We start from the raw sequence: 17,711 nt of genomic DNA on the forward strand, positions 1-17,711 counted from the left end.
ATCTTTGGCTTCAAAATCAAAGTCAATTTGTGTTCCTTTCATGATCAACTCAAAACAGCAGAGAGAGATACAATAGACCTGTAAACAAATTAAGCTTCTATTTGGGTAGAATTTCATCAGTAGCTTGTAGCAATAATTACCTGTGTTTTATTTTTTTACCAGTTAATTCCTTGAAGGCATTACCCTGGTTGTGGTTTAAAAAAGCAAGAGGAATTCCCATCTAAATAGGACCTGCTGAGATTGGGGAGCTTATTAATTCACAGGGAAATAATTCACATCAGTTCATGTCTGTTCCCTGTGGCATTCCTGTTTACAAAGGCATATTATTGGGCAAGGTGTGTGCCATTGTAATCTGATGGAGATGATGTGCCCTCTGGTTACAGCAGCCTTGTGCTTAGACTATCAGTCACACTTTGGGGAAAACATTTTACAAGATTTATAAACTAATTTAAGGTTGCTGTGTGGCTATTTGATGCATATTGTTAACTGGAATATCTGCACTGGCTTTCTTTAATCATCCTAAACTATACCCTCTCTTTTTCCTAAATAAAGGCTAAAATCAAATTTTATTCAATACAATGTCCTTAAATGAGGAAGCTTTAGACTTTAGAGATACAGTGCACGAAGAGGCCCTTCGACCCAACAAGTCCGCACCGACCAACGATCCACACTATCCCACACATTAGGGCCAATATTACAATTGTACCGAAGTTAATTTGCCTGTAAACGTGAGCCTCTTTGGAGTGTGGGAGGGAAACTGGAGCACCTGGAGAAAACCTACATGGTCACAGGGAGAATAAGCAAACTCCATATAGACAAAACCTGTAGTCAGGATGGAACGCGGGTCTCCGGCAGTGCACTGTGAGGCAGAAACTCTACTGCTGCACCACTGTGCCACCCTTATTTTTCTTTTTTCTTTTTTCGACAAGTAAAGGAGGCACAACAAGTAAAGGAGGCTGTTCCTCCTTTTAAAAAAAATCCCATGTACAGGAAATGAATAAATATAGGCATTGGATAACTTTCCCAGATTTACATTGTATTTTGCATATCCGCTAATCTCTGGGCGGATAACAGATTAATATTGATTTATGAAATCTATTAGATTGTTGAACAAAAATGAACTCATCGGTATCTCCCAAGGATGCTGCTGCCCATCTTCATCTGGGGATAAAAACTCTATGGATAGAAACTGCTGGTTGTTTAGAAGTCCCATCTGGATTAGCTGCGTGCCAAAATCGTGCTCAGTGTGTCTACGTCATATTACGCTTTTAGAAACAACAATCAGGGTCAAGTTTAGTTTAGTTTAGAGATACAGTGCAGAAACAGGCCCTTCGGTCCACCGAGTCCGTACCGACCAGCGATCCCCGCACATATTAACACTGCCCTACACACACTGGAGATCATTTTAGATTTTACACAAAGCCAATTGACCTACAAACCTGTACGTCTTTGGAGTGTGTGGATTGATTAGGATATGCCTGGTGAAAGTAAATGTGAGTAAAGAATTCAAGAGGATTGAAATCCCCCAGGGTGCCCCTGGACAGTGCATAGTTCCTCTCCAAAACCACCTGGGCGCGGACGTAACCCCTCTTCTGCCTGGCGCCGTGACACGGATGGCCAGCTTGGCCAGGCCCAGGAGCAACCCAACCAGGACATCCTTGGCCCTACCCTCTCCGCTACGCCCAGGATGGTCCAAAGATGAGGATGGTGGGTGTGAAGTGCAGCCAGAAGGCAAGGAGCAGCCCCTTTAGATGTTGGAACAGGGGCTGCAACCTCACACACTCCATGTACACCCATTCCTTCTCTCCAGAGATGCTGCTTGACCTGCTGAGTTACTCCAGCATTTTGTGAAAGAACTACTGTACAACTATGTTACAATCCTTGTCCAGGATGCATTCAACCCAGTGCCCAGCAGTCCCGGAAATCCCCCAGGGTGCTTGATAACCAGCTTGAAGGGGATGATGGTATTGAATACTGAGCTGCAGTCTATAAACAACAGCCTGACGTAAGTGTGTTTATTGTCCGTGGTCCAGTGCGGAGTGGAGAGCCAGGGAGATCGCATCCTCCGTTGACCTGTTGTGACGGTAGGCAAACTAGTGGGGCGAGGTTCTTGTTGAGGTAAGAGTTCATATGCACTTCATCACCACAGACTGGTCGATAGTCGTTGAGTCCGTCGCCTTACTCTACTTGGGCACCTGTATTATTGATGCCCTCTTAAAGCAGGTCTGAACCTCAGTAATGAGAGGTTGAAAATGCCCGTAAAAACTCCAGCCAGTTGGTCTGCACAGGTTTTGAGAACTCGACCGGGTACACCATCAGGTCCGGGCCCTTTCCCAGGGGTCACCCCCCTGAAGGATCTTCTGACATCAGCCTCTGTGACTATGACTGTAATACCATACTGTATGGGGGCTTGGGAAGGCACATCAGTGTTCTCCCTATCAAAGCGTGCATAGAACGCCGCCCTATCCTCCAGCTTTGTGCGGAAGTACCTTTTGGCCTTTTTGATGGCCTTGTCAAGGTCGTATCTGGACTTCTTATAGACCTCTGCGTCACCAGACCTGGTCTTCAGAAGAATGCGGATCTCCTGGTTCATCCAAGGCTTCTGGTTAGGAAACACTCAAAAGGATTTTGTAGGAACACAGTCCTCCACACATTTCCTTATGAAGTCTGCATTCAGGTCCGTTGCTGAGTCCTTGAACATTGCCCGGTCTACTGACTCCAAGCAGTCCTGTAGTTGTGCCTCTGCCTCCCCAGACCAGCTCTGTGTAGTCCTCACCTCTGGGGGTGCGCTCTTCAATAGACAATAGACAATAGGTGCAGGAGGAGGCCATTCAGCCCTTCGAGCCAGCACCACCATTCAATGTGATCATGGCTCATCATTCTCAATCAGTACCACGTTCCTGCCTTCTCCCCATACCCCCTGACTCTGCTATCCTTAAGAGCTCTATCTAGCTCTCTCTTGAATGCATTCAGAGAATTGGCCTCCACTGCCTTCTGAGGCAGAGAATTCCACAGATTCACAACTCTCTGACTGAAAAGGTTTTTCCTCATCTCCGTTCTAAATGGCCTACCCCTTATTCTTAAACTGTGGCCCCTGGTTCTGGACTCCCCCAACATTGGGAACATGTTTCCTGCCTCTAACGTGTCCAACCCCTTAATAATCTTATATGTTTCGATAAGATCTCCTCTCATCCTTCTAAATTCCAGTGTATACAAGCCTAGTCGCTCCAGTCTTTCAACATATGATAGTCCCGCCAATCCGGGAATTAACCCAGTAAAGCTATGCTGCACGCCCTCAATAGCAAGAATATCCAACCTCAAATTTGGAGACCAAAACTGCACACAGTACTCCAGGTGCGGTCTCACTAGGGCCCTGTACAACTGCAGAAGGACCTCTTTGCTCCTGTTGCTGCCTGTATGCAGGAAGAAGCAGCACCGCTGAATGGTGGGATTTCCCGAAGTGAGGGCGTGGGATAGAGCGATGGGCATCCTTGATGGTCGTACAGCAGTGGTCAAGGGTGTTTAATCCTCTGGTGCTGCAGGCGACATTTGGTGGTAGTTTGGGAGTGTTTTTTTTCCCTGGCTATCGTTGAAGTCCCTGGCTATCGTGGTAAAGGCTTCCAGGTACGATGTCTGGTGCTTGTTTCAGATCGTCACCTAACCTGTCTGACCCGTTGAGTTACTCCAGCACTTTGTGTCTTTTTTTGTAAACCAGCTTCTGCTGTTCCTTGTTTCTACAATGATGGGAATAAGCTTTGATGGTTTACTCCTCACTTGTATGATGTACTTCTGTACATTATGGACACTGCGTATCTCTTATGCAAATACGTTGGCATATCACATGGAAGCTCATTTTGATTATAGCACTTTATTGATTAGCCATTTAGCAATATTTTCATATTCTTGGAGTTGCATTCTTAAGTCACAAGATGCAGTGGTTAAGTGTACTCATTCAGCATGCATTGCAATTGTGAAGGCAAATTGAAAAAGGAATTTTTAAGCACTTTGGATGACAAATTTCAATCATCTTTAACCACAGTATCTCTGATTTATTGACTTTTTTTGCAAATAAAGAAATCCGTTTTCTGGCGCGCCATTCCTTGTTAATGTAAGCCTTGATAAGTTTAGAGGAAATTCTGCCTCTGATGCATTTATTTAAGTGTAAGAGAAGGTTCCATAAATGGGAACAGTTCCAAATAGAGTTCCTGCTTTTAAACTAAAAAAAAAGATTGTTGCTATCATATAAGAGCAGTGATTGTGCAAAATAGCAGTAAAGCAGTGTGTCTGGAAAGATTTTGTCATGGACTATTGTCTGAAATTTATGATTACACTAATATGTTTATCCAATTATATACAATAAACATATATACTGAAGACGGATCTTGACCTGAAACCTCACCCGTTCCTGCTCTCCAGAGATGCTGCCTGTCCCGCTGAGTTATTTAAGAGGGAGTTAGATGTGGCCCTTGTGGCTAAAGGGATCAGGGGGTATGGAGAGAAGGCAGGTACAGGATACTGAGTTGGATGATCAGCCATGATCATATTGAATGGCGGTGCAGGCTCGAAGGGCCGAATGGCCTACTCCACCTATTTTCTATGTTTCTATGAGTTACTCTAGCATTTTTTAGTCTATCTTCGGTTTAAACCAGCATCTGCAGTTCTTTCTTATACAATATAATTAGTGGGGGGGGGAGGGGTTGACAAATTGGGAGTATAAAGATGGAGTTAAACGAGAAGCGAATACAGGAGAAATTGCAAAAGACTCTCGAATAAATGGGAAGGAAAGTTCCAGATGGGGTAAGAAAGTAAGGTCAGGGCCAATGGTGTGAGAGGGGAGGTGAATATTGAAGTTAAAGTGTTGTATTTAAATGCGCGAAGTATAAAAAATAATGTGGATGAGCTTGAGGCTCAGTTAGACATTGGCAAGTATGATGTTTTGGGAATTACAGAGACATGGCTACAATAGGACCAGGTTGGGAACTGAATATTCAGGGGTATACAACCTATCGAAAAGACAGACAGGTGGGCAGAGGGGGTGGGGTCGCTCTGTTGGTAAGGAATGATATTCACTCCCTTGCAAGGGGTGACATAGAATCAGGAGATGTGGAATCAGTATGGACAGAAATGAGGATTGTAAGGGTAAAAAAACCCTAATGGGAGTTATCTAAAGGCCCCCAAACAGTAGCCTCGACACAGAATCAAGAGTTAAAATTGGCATGTCGCAAATGTAATGCTACGGTGGTTATGGGAGATTTCAACATGTAGGTAGACTGGGAAAATCAGGTTGGTACTGGACCCCAGGAAAGGGAGTTTGTGGAGTGCCTCCGAGATGGTTTCTTAGAACAGCTTGTACTGGAACCTACCAGAGAGAAGGCAATTCTGGATTTCGTGTTGTGTAATGAACCTGATTTGTTAAGGGAACTCAAGGTAAAAGAGCCATTAGGAGGCAGTGATCATAATATGATAAGTTTTAATCTACAAATTGAGAGGGAGAAAGGTAAATCAGAAGTGTCAGTATTACAGTATAGCAAAGGGAATTACAGAGGCATGAGGCAGGAGCTGGCCAGATTTGACTGGAAGGAGACCCGAGCAGGGAAGACGGTGGAACAGCAATGGCAGGTATTCCTGGGAATAATGCAGAAGTTGCAGGATCAATTCATCACAAAGAGAAGGAAAGATTCTAAGGGAATAAGAGGCACCCGTGGCTGACAAGGGAAGTCAAGGACAGCATAAAAATAAAGGAGAAGAAGTATAACATAGCAAAGAAGAGCAGGAAACCATAGGATTGGGATTCTTTTAAAGAGCAACAGAAGATAACTAAAAAGGCAATACGGGGAGAAAAGATGAGGTACGAAGGAAATCAAGCCAATAATATAAAGGCGGATAGTAAAAGCTTCTTTAGGTATGTGAAGAGGAAAAAAATACTTAAGGCAAATGTGGGTCCCTTGAAGACAGAAGCAGGGGGATTTATTATGGGGAACAAGGAAATGGCAGACGAGTTGAACCGGTACTTTGGATCTGTCTTCACTAAGGAAGATACAGACAATCTCCCAGATGTTCTAGTGGCCAGAGATCCTAGGGTGACGGAGGAACTGAAGGAAATTCACATTAGGCAGGAAATGGTGTTGGGTAGACTGATGGGACTGAAGGCTGATAAATCCCCAGGGTCTGATGGTCTGCATCCTAGGGTACCTAAGGAGGTGGCTCTAAAAATCATGGATGCATTGGTGATCATTTTCCAATGTTCTATAGATTCAGGATCAGTTCCTGTGGATTGGAGGGTAGCTAATGTTATCCCACTTTTTAAGAAAAGAGGGAGAGAGAAAACAGGAAATTACAGACCAGTTAGCCTGACATCAGTGGTGGGGAAGATGCTGGAGTCAATTATAAAAGACGAAATTGCGGAGCATTTGGATAGCAGTAACAGGATCGTTCCGAGTCAGCATGGATTTACGAAGGGGAAATCATACTTGACTAATCTTCTGGAATTCTTTGAGGATGAAACTAGGAAAATGGACAGGGGATCTAGTGTACATTGACTTTCAGAAAGCCTTCGACAAGGTCCCACATAGGAGATTAGTGGACAAAATTAGAGCACATGGCATCGGGGGTAGGATACTGACATGGATAGAAAATTGGTTGGCAGACAGAAAGCAAAGAGTGGGGATAAATGGGCCCTTTTCAGAATGGCAGGCAGTGACTAGTGGGGTACCGCAAGGCTCGGTGCTGGGACCGCAACTATTTACAATATACATTAATGACTTGGATGAAGCGATTAAAAGTAACATTAGCAAATTTGCAGATGACACAAAGCTGGGTGGCAGTGTGAACTGTGAGGAAGATGCTATGAGGTTGCAAGGTGACTTGGACAGGTTGTGTGAGTGGGCGGATGCATGGCAGATACAGCTTAATGTGGATAAATGTGAGGTTATCCACTTTGGTGGTAAGAATAGGAAGGCAGATTATTATCTGAATGTTGTCAAGTTAGGAAAAGGGGATGTACAAAGAGATCTGGGAGTCCTAGTGCATCAGTCACTCAAATGAAGCATGCAGCTACAGCAGGCAGTGAAGAAAGCCAATGGAATGTTGGCCTTCATAACAAGAGGAGTTGAGTATAGGAGCAAAGAGGTTCTTCTGCAGTTGTACAGGGCCTTAGTGAGACCGCACCTGGAGTACTGTGTGCAGTTTTGGTCTCCAAATTTGAGGAAGGATATTCTTGCTATTGAGGGCGTGCAACGTAGGTTCACTAGGTTAATTCCCGGAATGGCGGGACTGTCGTATGTTGAAAGACTGGAGCGACTAGGCTTGTATACACTGGAATTTAGAAGGATGAGAGGGGATCTTATTGAAACATATAAGATTATTAAGGGATTGGACACATTAGAGGCAGGAAACATGTTCCCAATGTTGGGGGAGTCCAGAACCAGGGGCCACAGTTTAAGAATAAGGGGTAGGCCATTTAGAACGGAGATGAGGAAAAACATTTTCAGTCAGAGAGTTGTAAATCTGTGGAATTCTCTGCCTCAGAAGGCAGTGGAGGCCAATTCTCTGAATGCATTCAAGAGAGAGCTAGATAGAGCTATTAAGGACAGCGGAGTCAGGGGGTATGGGGAGAAGGCAGGAACGGGGTACTGATTGAGAATGATCAGCCATGATCACATTGAATGGTGGTGCTGGCTCGAAGGGCCGAATGGCCTCCTCCTGCACCTATTGTCTATTGTCTATAACTGTTCAATAGCAGCAATATGAAGTTGAGTGAAATAAAATTCTCCGCACCATGTGGTTAGTGCTCAAATTATGGAACAACTAAAGTCTAATGATATGTGGTCAGGTCTATACAAATTGTGGAACTGAATTTAAGAACATTATAGACAATAGACAATAGACAATAGGTGCAGGAGGAGGCCATTTGGCCCTTTGAGCCAGCACCGCCATTCAATGTGATCATGGCTGATCATTCTCAATCAGTACCCCATTCCTGCCTTCTCCCCATACCCCCTGACTCCGCTATCTTTAAGAGCTCTATCTAGCTCTCTCTTGAAAGCATTCAGAGAATTGGCCTCCACTGCCTTCTGAGGCAGAGAATTCCACAGATTCACAACTCTCTGACTGAAAAGGTTTTTCCTCGTCTCAGTTCTAAATGGCCTACCCCTTATTCATATCATATCATATCATATCATATACATACAGCCGGAAACAGGCCTTTTCGGCCCTCCAAGTCCGTGCCGCCCAGTGATCCCCGTACATTAACACTATCCTACACCCACTACTTAAACTGTGGCCCCTTGTTCTGGACTCCCCCGACATTAGGAACATGTTTCCTGCCTCTAACGTGTCCAACCCCTTAATAATCTTATACGCTTCGATAAGATCTCCTCTCATCCTTCTAAATTCCAGTGTATACAAGCCTAGTCGCTCCAGTCTTTCAACATATGACAGTCCCGCCTTAAACTTTGCACGGCACAGCAGCACATCAGATCCTTTCATCTTGTGGAAATTCAACTTCCAAAGTTTAAAAGACTTCTCAACATTCACAGTTGGATGTGAAATGAGTTCTACTGTAGTGTTTGTGTTAAAATGTTTTTTAAAAAGAGGTATGTGCTGTTTTAAAGCACTTTGCTCTGAAGCAATGTGTAGCTAAGGAAGTACGTTGAAGTATAGTTATTATTGCAGATAGGAGATGCTAAAAACTGAGCTAGAAGTTGTGGAATAATACAACTTTATTCTGCAAGGTGTTAACTGTGTCCTCTGCCTATTTGGGTATAAAATAACATGATGCCATGAGAAATGCTTGGTTGCTTCATAACAGAATAAGATATCCAGTCACAGGTTAGTGGATTTGACGTTTGCCGGCCTGTACTAATGCGATATTCTATAGCTTGCATTGATTCTGTAGTTGCTGAAAAAAGACAGAACCACATCTTTTGAAGCAAGCTGTGTATTTGCATAACCATTGTAACTTGTCTGTCAGTGACAAGTGCGTGTGGGCAGTATTGTGACAGACTGTCACGTAGAATTGCAGCAAAGAGGGAATTTCAGTCGTGATTTTATTGACAAATTGTGTTCTGAAGGCATGATGTAATCACCTTTGATTTGACTGAAATCGAATTGACCCTATGGAAATCAATGATAGAATGTCTAGACCTGCCACTTGCAATCTCAAACTTTTCTCATTGAAGTCATCGGAAATATTGAGCGTAATGGAATATTGAGAGTGTTTGGGTAGGGAGTGTGGCACACAGATGTAGATTGAACAGAATGGGTGCTTTTGAAAAACACAAATTACTGTTGACTCTACATAAACTTTGAAGGATCACTTGTAATCTATAAAACAAAAAGGTTTTCAATCATACCAATTCTATGGAATTGCTGATCAAGACACAGAATGAATAAAGCACAGTTTAATTTCTAGCTGAAATAGAACTTTACTTGGGGCCAGTAAGCTGAATGTTGCTGGTCTTGAACAGGCTGAGTCCTTTGGAGACCATCCATTTTTTGAACTCTTAGCCTGATATACTCATTCCGTACATAGAAAGTCATCCATGAACCCTTCCTACAGGAAAAGAATGAACACCAGTTGGCTATCTGTTACTTTAAAGCCTATAGGACAAAAAGATTTGGTGCATAGTAATATTTCTTTGAGCTGTACTGTTGTTGCTACCTTTTTCCTTCCACCCATTTTGTTTCTTTTGAGAATGTCAATGTTCAAAAAGTAGAACACCAGGGCGTCATGGTGGCGCAGCGGTAGAGTTGCTGCCTTATGGCTCCAGAGACCCGGGTTCCATCCCGACTAAGGGGGCTTGTCTGTATGGAGTTTGAACGTTCTGCGTGGGTTTTCTCCGAGAACTCCAGTTTCTTCCCACAGGCTTGTAGGTTAATTGGCTTGGTATAAATGTAAAACATTGTCCCTAATCTGTGTAGGGTAGTGTTAATGTGCGAGGATCGCTGGTCGGCATGGACTCGATGGGCCGTAGAGCCTGTTTCCATTACTGTATCTCGAAACTAAACAGTAGTCAAGAGAGAGTCAAAGTGTTTAATTGTCATGTGTCCCAAAACAGAACAATGAAATTCTTACTTGCAGCAGCACAACAGATATGTGAATACAGTACTTTGTAAAACCCATAATAAACACCAAAAAAATAGTTCATTATATATTTTAAAAAAGACAAAAAGTAGTTAAACTAGTGGTAGCCATGTGATGTTGCACGATATTCGTCTGCATTTTGCAGTCAGTCTCAAAACGATGGATTTCATCATTGGATAGACGCAAAAATCTGGAATAACTCAGTAGGTCAGACAGCATCTCTGGAGAAAAGGAATAGGTCACGATTTGGGTCGAGATCCTTCCTACACGATTTCACCATTGGCCTGGATCTACTAATCACTTTGGAATATATTGCCTTCATTTCTATGTGGGTATCATGTTCCTCTATGAATGAATAAATGAATGAATGAATGCTTTACTGTCACATGCGACAAGTCAGAGTGAAATTCTTTGCTTGCATACCCAAGGTATGTAAATAGTCGCCGATAAAGGGTACTTCCAAAGTAACAAAGTAGATTGTGCAAGCGTGCTTGGCATTGGAATAAAGAAGGGAAAATGCAGGGACACAGCGGATATGTGGCACCTCTTTGTGTATTGTATGCAAAAACATGGAATTTCACTGTGCCCAGACAATAAAGTATCGTTGAACCATTGACCATACCTACGTGCTGAGCTCAGGACAGGATTTCTGGGATGATAACACTCAGAATTTGAAGCTGCTAACTCTCTCCACCACTAACCCACCACTGGAAACTAGGGCTTGTTCTCCGACTCTCCCTTTCTGAAGTCAGTGCAGTTTTGTTGACGTTGAGTGTGAGGTTATTGCTGCAGCACCACTCAACCTGGCGTTCTCTCTCTCTCTCTCTCTCTCTCTCCTGTTTGCGGACTCATCACCACCCGTGATTCCTCCAAGCATTGTAGTGACGTGGGCAAATTTGCAGATGATATTGGCGCTGTGCTTGGCCGCACAGTCACGGGTGTAAAGAGATGTGAGCAGGGGCTAGGCACACAGCCCTGAGGTACACCTGTGTTAACAGTCAGCGAGGAGGAGATAATGTTACTAATCTGCACTGCATACAATACAATACAATACAATATATCTTTATTGTCATTGTACAGGGGTACAACGAGATTGGGAATGCGCCTCCCATACGATGCAATAAATTAATTAGCTAGTCAGTATTAATTTAAACAACCCAATGAAACAAATTGGAACAGTTTTAAAACCGAATAAAGTGCAAGTAGATCTGTGCCGGTTCACTGTGCGATGTGACCATCCGGCTCAGCAGGACCGGTTCATAGCAGCTATGGCCCTGGGGATGAAGCTGTTCCTGTGTCTGGAGGTGCGGGCGTAGAAGGCCTTGTATTGTCTGATACAATGAGGTCTGCTGATGAGCAAGTAAAGGATCCACTGTAGTTTAGTTTAGTTTAGAGATACAACGCGGAAACAGGCCTTTCGGCCCACCGGGTCCGCGCCAACCGGCGATCCCCGCACATTAACACTATCCTATACCCACTAGGGACATTATTTTTTTACATTTACCAAGCCAATTGACCTACATACCTGCATATCTTTGGAATGTGGGAGGAAACCGAAGATCTTGGAGAAAACCCACGCAGGTCACGGGGAGAACGTACAAACTCCGTACAGACGGCCCCCGTAGTCAGGATCGAACCCGGGTCTCCTGCGCTGCATTCGCTGTAAGGCAGCACCTCTACCGCTGCGCCACCGTGCTGCCGTAAAACTGAAAGTTGAAAAGGGAGGTACAAAGGCCCAGATCTTAGACCTTGGTGATGAGTTTGGAGGAATCTTGTACAATATCTCCTACAAGACATTGGTGAGGCCAAGTTTAGCGTGTAAAAAACATTTGGGCAGGTACATGGATATGTTTAGAGGGATATGGGCCAAACACAGGCAGGTGGGACTAGTGCAGATGGGGCATGTTGGTCAGTGTGGGCAACGTTGGCCGAAGGGCCTGTTACCACACTGTATGACTATGTGATTAGAATGTTTAATGACAAGCAGCCTGATGTGCATGTTCCTATTATCCAGATGATCCAGTGTAAAGTGGAAAGCCACTGAGCAAGGTAGCATCTGCAGTTGACCCGTTGTGGCAATAACCAAATTGAAATGGATTCAGGTCATTTCTGAGGCAAGAATTGATCCATATCATAACCAACCTCTCGAAGCACTTTATTGTGGTAGATATAATGGAATCAAAGCGTGATACATTTGAATTAAGACATGACTTTACTTTAATGAGTTTATCGTGAAGAGTCCCGAGATTGCATACCCTCTTTCTGACCCACATAAAAAGGTTAGAGGCAAAGCAGTTCATGAAATAACTTCATCTGATAGGATGGAAACGCAAAATAGAAAAAAAAAGGAGCTAGAATCAGAACATTTAATTGAGTTGAGCTTAGAGATACAGTGTAGAAACAGGCCCTTCAGCCCACATTGTACTCGCCAACCATTGATCCGTACACCAGCACTATCGGACACTCTCGGGCCGATGATATCCAGCTTCTCATCTCCACCAAGTCAATCTCCCCCACCACACACTCTACACTGACAAACTGCATCACTGAAATAAAATCTTGGCTTCAATCAAACTTCCTCAAACTCAATTGCAACAAATCTGAAATCATTATCATTGGTCCAAAAACGCTCACCAAATCCACCCAAAACTTCATCCTCAACATTGATGGTCTCCCAGTATCCACCTCACCTCACATCCGGAATCTTGGAATCATCCTTGATCAAACCCTCTCCTTCGACAAACACATCAAACACATCACAAAGACAGCCTTCTTCCACCTCAAAAACATTGCCCGTCTCCGTCCATCCCTCTCCTCCACAGCTGCAGAAACCCTCATCCACGCCTTCATCACCTCCCGTCTGGACTACTGCAACAGCCTCCTCTATGGCGCACCCTCAAAAATCATCAATAAACTTCAATACATTCAAAACTCCGCTGCCCGTCTACTCACACACACCTCGATCCGTGACCATATCACCCCCGTCCTTTATAAACTCCACTGGCTCCCCATCCCCCAGAGAATCCAGTACAAAATCCTCCTCATAACATACTAAGCCCTCCATAACCTGGCCCCATCCTACCTGACCGACCTCCTCCACAGGCACACTCCCACCTGCACCCTCCGCTCTGCCGCTGCCAATCTCCTATCCCCCCACATCCGGACCAAACTCAGATCCTGGGGGGACAGGGCTTTCTCCATCGCTGCTCCCACCCTATGGAACTCACTACCCCAAACCATTAGAGACTCCTCCACACTCACCACATTCAAAACATCACTGAAGTCTCACCTGTTCAGTACTGCCTTCAACCACTGAAGGTCACCTCACCTTCTGTCTCCTTTCTCTGTTCATTTATTTATTTACTTATTTATCTATTTATTCATTTCCCTATGTTCTCAAAATCTCTGTAAAGCGTCTTTGAGTATATGAAAAGCGCTATATAAATAAAATGCATTATTATTATTATTATTATATACAATTTTAGCAAGCCAATTAACCTGCAAACCTGTAGATCTTTGGTGTGGGGGGAAACTGGAGTACCCAGAGAAATCCCACGCAGGTCACAGGGAGAACGTACAATCTCCATAAAGACAGCACCCATAGTCAGCATCGAACCCGTGCCTCTGGTGCTGTAAGGCAGCAACTCTACCTGCTGTAGAAAAAAAAGGAACTGTAGATGCTGGTTTACAAACTTCTATCACTGCTGCTTTACTGACTTCTTGTCAGCTTACATTTCCATTGAAGCCTCCAGTTTGAAAAATCTCATCGAGGAGTCCCGAAAACATTCAATCTCCTTGCTTAATTTTCATAGTAGTGCAGAGTGCAACAGTTTGTTTATTTGGCAGCTTTATGGAACCTTGTTTTTGAAATCTGGCGTTAGGGGAAAGCGATTGCAAAACTGTCAGCATTTTCCTTGTTTGATGTTGCTGACTTGTTGGACTGTAGAGCTGTGACCTCTTGTAAAGCTTTGTAAACCTTTTGGAAATGTCATTTTGCCCCACAGAACACATGATGTATTCTGGGGCTAAAAGAGCAAAGCACAACTGGCAAACAAAAAGTAACCACGGAGGATAATTGATTCTGCTTGTTCTTGTTGAAAAGGTGATTGGACTGAATGATTCTGACATGGGCTTAGCTATTTCTGTTACAAAAGTTGTATATTCCCCTCCCCCCCAATCACCACTTCACAGCCTGACTCTGTTCTGCAAAGACTTGACACGTCCCCACCCACTCCTCCCCAATCACCACTTCACACCTACTCACAGCAGTCTGCAAAGACTGGCCCTTCCCCCGCCCCTCTGCAATCACCACTTTACACCCACTCACAGCCTGACTCCAGTCTGCAAAGACTGGACCCGTCCCCTCCCACTCCCTCCCACTCCCTCCCCAATCACCACTTCACACCCACACAGCGTGACTCCAGTCTGCACAGACTGGGCCCCCGTCCACTACCCACCCCCTCCTTGCTGCCCAACATCAGTCTGGCCACTTCTCCATCTCCAACAGTAGAAATTGTGGAGGTGGAGAGGCTATTCAGGAAACAGAAAAGCCGGAAATCTCCAGGACCGGACAATGTTTCCCCCTCTACCCTCAAGCTCTGTGCCGACCAACTGGCACCAGTCTACACAGACATTTTCAACCAGTCCCTGCAAACCTGCACTGTCCCAGCCTGCTTCAAAGTCTCCACTATTGTCCCTGTACCCAAAAAAACAAGGATCACTAGTCTTAATGACTACAGGCCTGTCGCACTTACCTCTGTAGTCATGAAGACCTTTGAAAGATGTGCTGGCCCAGCTGAAAAACATCACAAACCCCCTGCTGGACCTCCTGCAGTTTGCATACCGGGTTACTAGATCGGTGGATGACGCAGTCAACCTAGGCCTGCACTTCATCCTCCAGCACCTAGACCACAAGGGGACCTATGCAAGGATTTTGTTTATGGACTTTAGCTCTGCTTTTAACACCATTGTTCCAGAGCTACTACACTACAAACTCTCCCAGTTGACTGTGCCTGAACCCCTCTGTCAGTGGATCATCAACTTCCTGACAGACAGGAAGCAGCATGTGAGGCTGGGAAAGCACATTTCGGACCCGCAGACCCTCAGCATAGGAGCACCACAAGGCTGCCTACTCTCCCCTCTCCTTTACTCTCTCTACACCAACGACTGCACCTCCACAGACTCCTCTTTCAAGCTCCTCAAGTTTGCGGATGACACTACCCTGATTGGACTGATCCAGGATGGGGAGGAATCTGCCTACAGAGGGGAAGTGATACAGCTGGCGTCCTGGTGCCATTGCAACAACCTGGAGCTCAATGCTCTTAAGACAGTGGAGCTAATTGTAGACTTTAGGAGAGCTCCCCCTCCCCTCCCCCCACTCACCATCAACAACACCACAGTCACATCTGTGGAGTCATTTAAGTTCCTGGGAACCATCATCTCCAGGGACCTTAAATGGGGGGCCACCATCGACTCCACATTCAAAAAGGCCCAACAGAGGATGTACTTCCAGCAGCAACTGAGGAAACACAATCTGCCACAGGCAATGATGGTCCAATTCTATACTGCTATCATTGAGTCCGTCCTCACCTTCTCCATCATGGTCTGGTTTGGCTCAGCCACCAAGCACGACATCCGGAGGCTGCAACGAATTGTTCGATCAGCTGAGAAGGTTGTTGGCTGCAACCTGCCCCCCATTGACGAACTGTACACTGCAAGGGCCAGGAAGCGAGCGGGCAAGATCATCTCTGACCCCTCTAACCCTGGCCACACCCTGGCCAAACTCTTTGAAGCACTTCCCTCTGGAAGGCGACTCCGGACTGTCAAAGCAGCCACAGCCAGACATAAAAAGAGGTTTTTTTCCGCGAGTAGTAGCTCTACTCAATAACCAAAGGTCTGTCGTCTCTTTTTGCTCCGGTTTATTTCACTCAAATGTTTAAACTGTAATGGTGTCTCAATGCTTTATGTATTATGCTTTATTCTTAATTGTTTACTGTATGTTCATGTTGTTACTTGCGAGCAGAGCACCAAGGCACATTCCTTGTATGTGTACATACTTGGCCAACAAACCTATTCATTTGTCTGAACAATTACAGGAACTCTGCGATCTAACGAGCTTCATTTAGAAGTGTGTAGGAAGGAACTACAGATGCTAGTTTATACTGAAGATAGACACAAAGTGCTGGAGTAACTCAGCGGGTCAGGCAGCTTCTGTGGAGAAACAAAATAAGTGACGTTTTGGGTTGGAACCCTTAGAAGTGAGTTGGATTAGTTAACTAAAGTTTCATTTGTTTTTGAGGAGAAATTTTCTTGGAAGTGTGTTTTCTTGTACGAATAAGAAAATATGGAAAGTTTTCAGTTGGTGCTATTTTTTTTTTTGCTGCAGATATCAGAGTAACTCAATGGGGGAAAAAAAACGTTTCATCACAAAAATGCTTTTATAGCAATTATATGTTTCAATCCCACAGGTGCTCGTAGTATTTTGGCAGTGTGTTCATGAGGGGGAAATTAGGAATAGGAATAGTTTATTGTCCCATGTGACTGGGCACAGTGAGATTCTTTGCTTGCATACCCAATGTATAGAAATAGCAGCCACCTATGGCTCAGGCAAAGTTACAAAGCACGCCGGCTCCTCCATTTGTCCCCCACCCCCCAGCGGTTCCCCCACCCTGGCTGGGTGTCCATTGTCCATTGTTCTCCCCCCTCCCTCACGCCGGGTCCTCCATCGTTCTTCCCCTCCCTCATCGTTCTTCCCCTCCATGTTCTCATCAATTAAAAGGTCTTTTGCCTTTCGAATTCTTTCCTTATTTTAAAATATCCTTAAAAATCTGCTCCAACAACCTACCTTCATAATAGAGACACTGCAGTGAATGCTGGTTTCGGGTATAGAACACAAATTGCTGGAGTAGTACAGCGAGTCTGGCAGCATCTCTGGAGCACATGGACAGGCGCATTTCAGGTCAGGACCCTTCTTCAGAGGGGGTGCACGAACTGAGCACTGTTTCTTCTGCAACAGCACCTCTCAATCCCCCAATCTCCACTGCCTGGAAACACATGGGCAGCATACAAAAGCAATTTCCCCTCCAAGTGGTATACATTTCTAAATTGATTATGTCTTTATTGGTTTATCGTTTCTGTCTAAAAAGCCTTGAACTCTTACCTTAAAAGCACTCTGCAAAAAGAAACCATAACCATTTTGCTTGCAGCACATCAGGAAGATGGCTCACCACAAACGTATGGTTGGTCAATAAATACTGTCCTTGCCAGTGACACCCAGATCCTGCAAGTGAATAACAAATATCCGCTCCATGCTCTGCTTAGCATCTATTTTTAATTGTTTCCTGATAATTTTCAAACTTAAAGCACGATATACCAACAAGTGTAGGAAAGAACTGCAGATGCTGGTTTAAATCGAAGATAGACACAAAATGCTGGAGTAACTCAGCGGGGCAGGCAGCATCTCTGGAGAGAAGGAATGAGTGACGTTTCGGTCGAAACCCTTCTTCAGACTGACCCGAAAAGTCACCCATTCCTTCTCTCCAGGGATGAGGAGTCACTGTGGTGGATGTTCATGTTAAAATGTATTTTGTGTGTCCTGTTGCTTTTTATTGTTATGACTGTGTAGCAA

At 44.6% G+C, this 17,711-nt stretch overlaps 1 protein-coding gene and 1 long non-coding RNA gene across 3 annotated transcripts in view; one reads left to right on the forward strand and one right to left on the reverse strand.

The window, feature by feature from the left end:
• acbd6 (acyl-CoA binding domain containing 6) overlaps nucleotides 1–17,711 on the forward strand; it is a 404,357-nt gene that overhangs the window by 259,002 nt on the left and 127,644 nt on the right. The window lies entirely within an intron of this gene.
• LOC144597964 (uncharacterized) lies at nucleotides 11,327–13,948 on the reverse strand. The gene is made up of 4 exons (XR_013547811.1): nucleotides 13,817–13,948; nucleotides 13,591–13,737; nucleotides 11,610–11,790; nucleotides 11,327–11,433 (listed from the first exon to the last, which is right to left on the reverse strand). It is a non-coding gene; the product is annotated as an uncharacterized LOC144597964 (long non-coding RNA).

Source organism: Rhinoraja longicauda, chromosome 11, assembly GCF_053455715.1.
Source record: "Rhinoraja longicauda isolate Sanriku21f chromosome 11, sRhiLon1.1, whole genome shotgun sequence".
Taxonomy (NCBI): domain Eukaryota; kingdom Metazoa; phylum Chordata; class Chondrichthyes; order Rajiformes; family Arhynchobatidae; genus Rhinoraja; species Rhinoraja longicauda.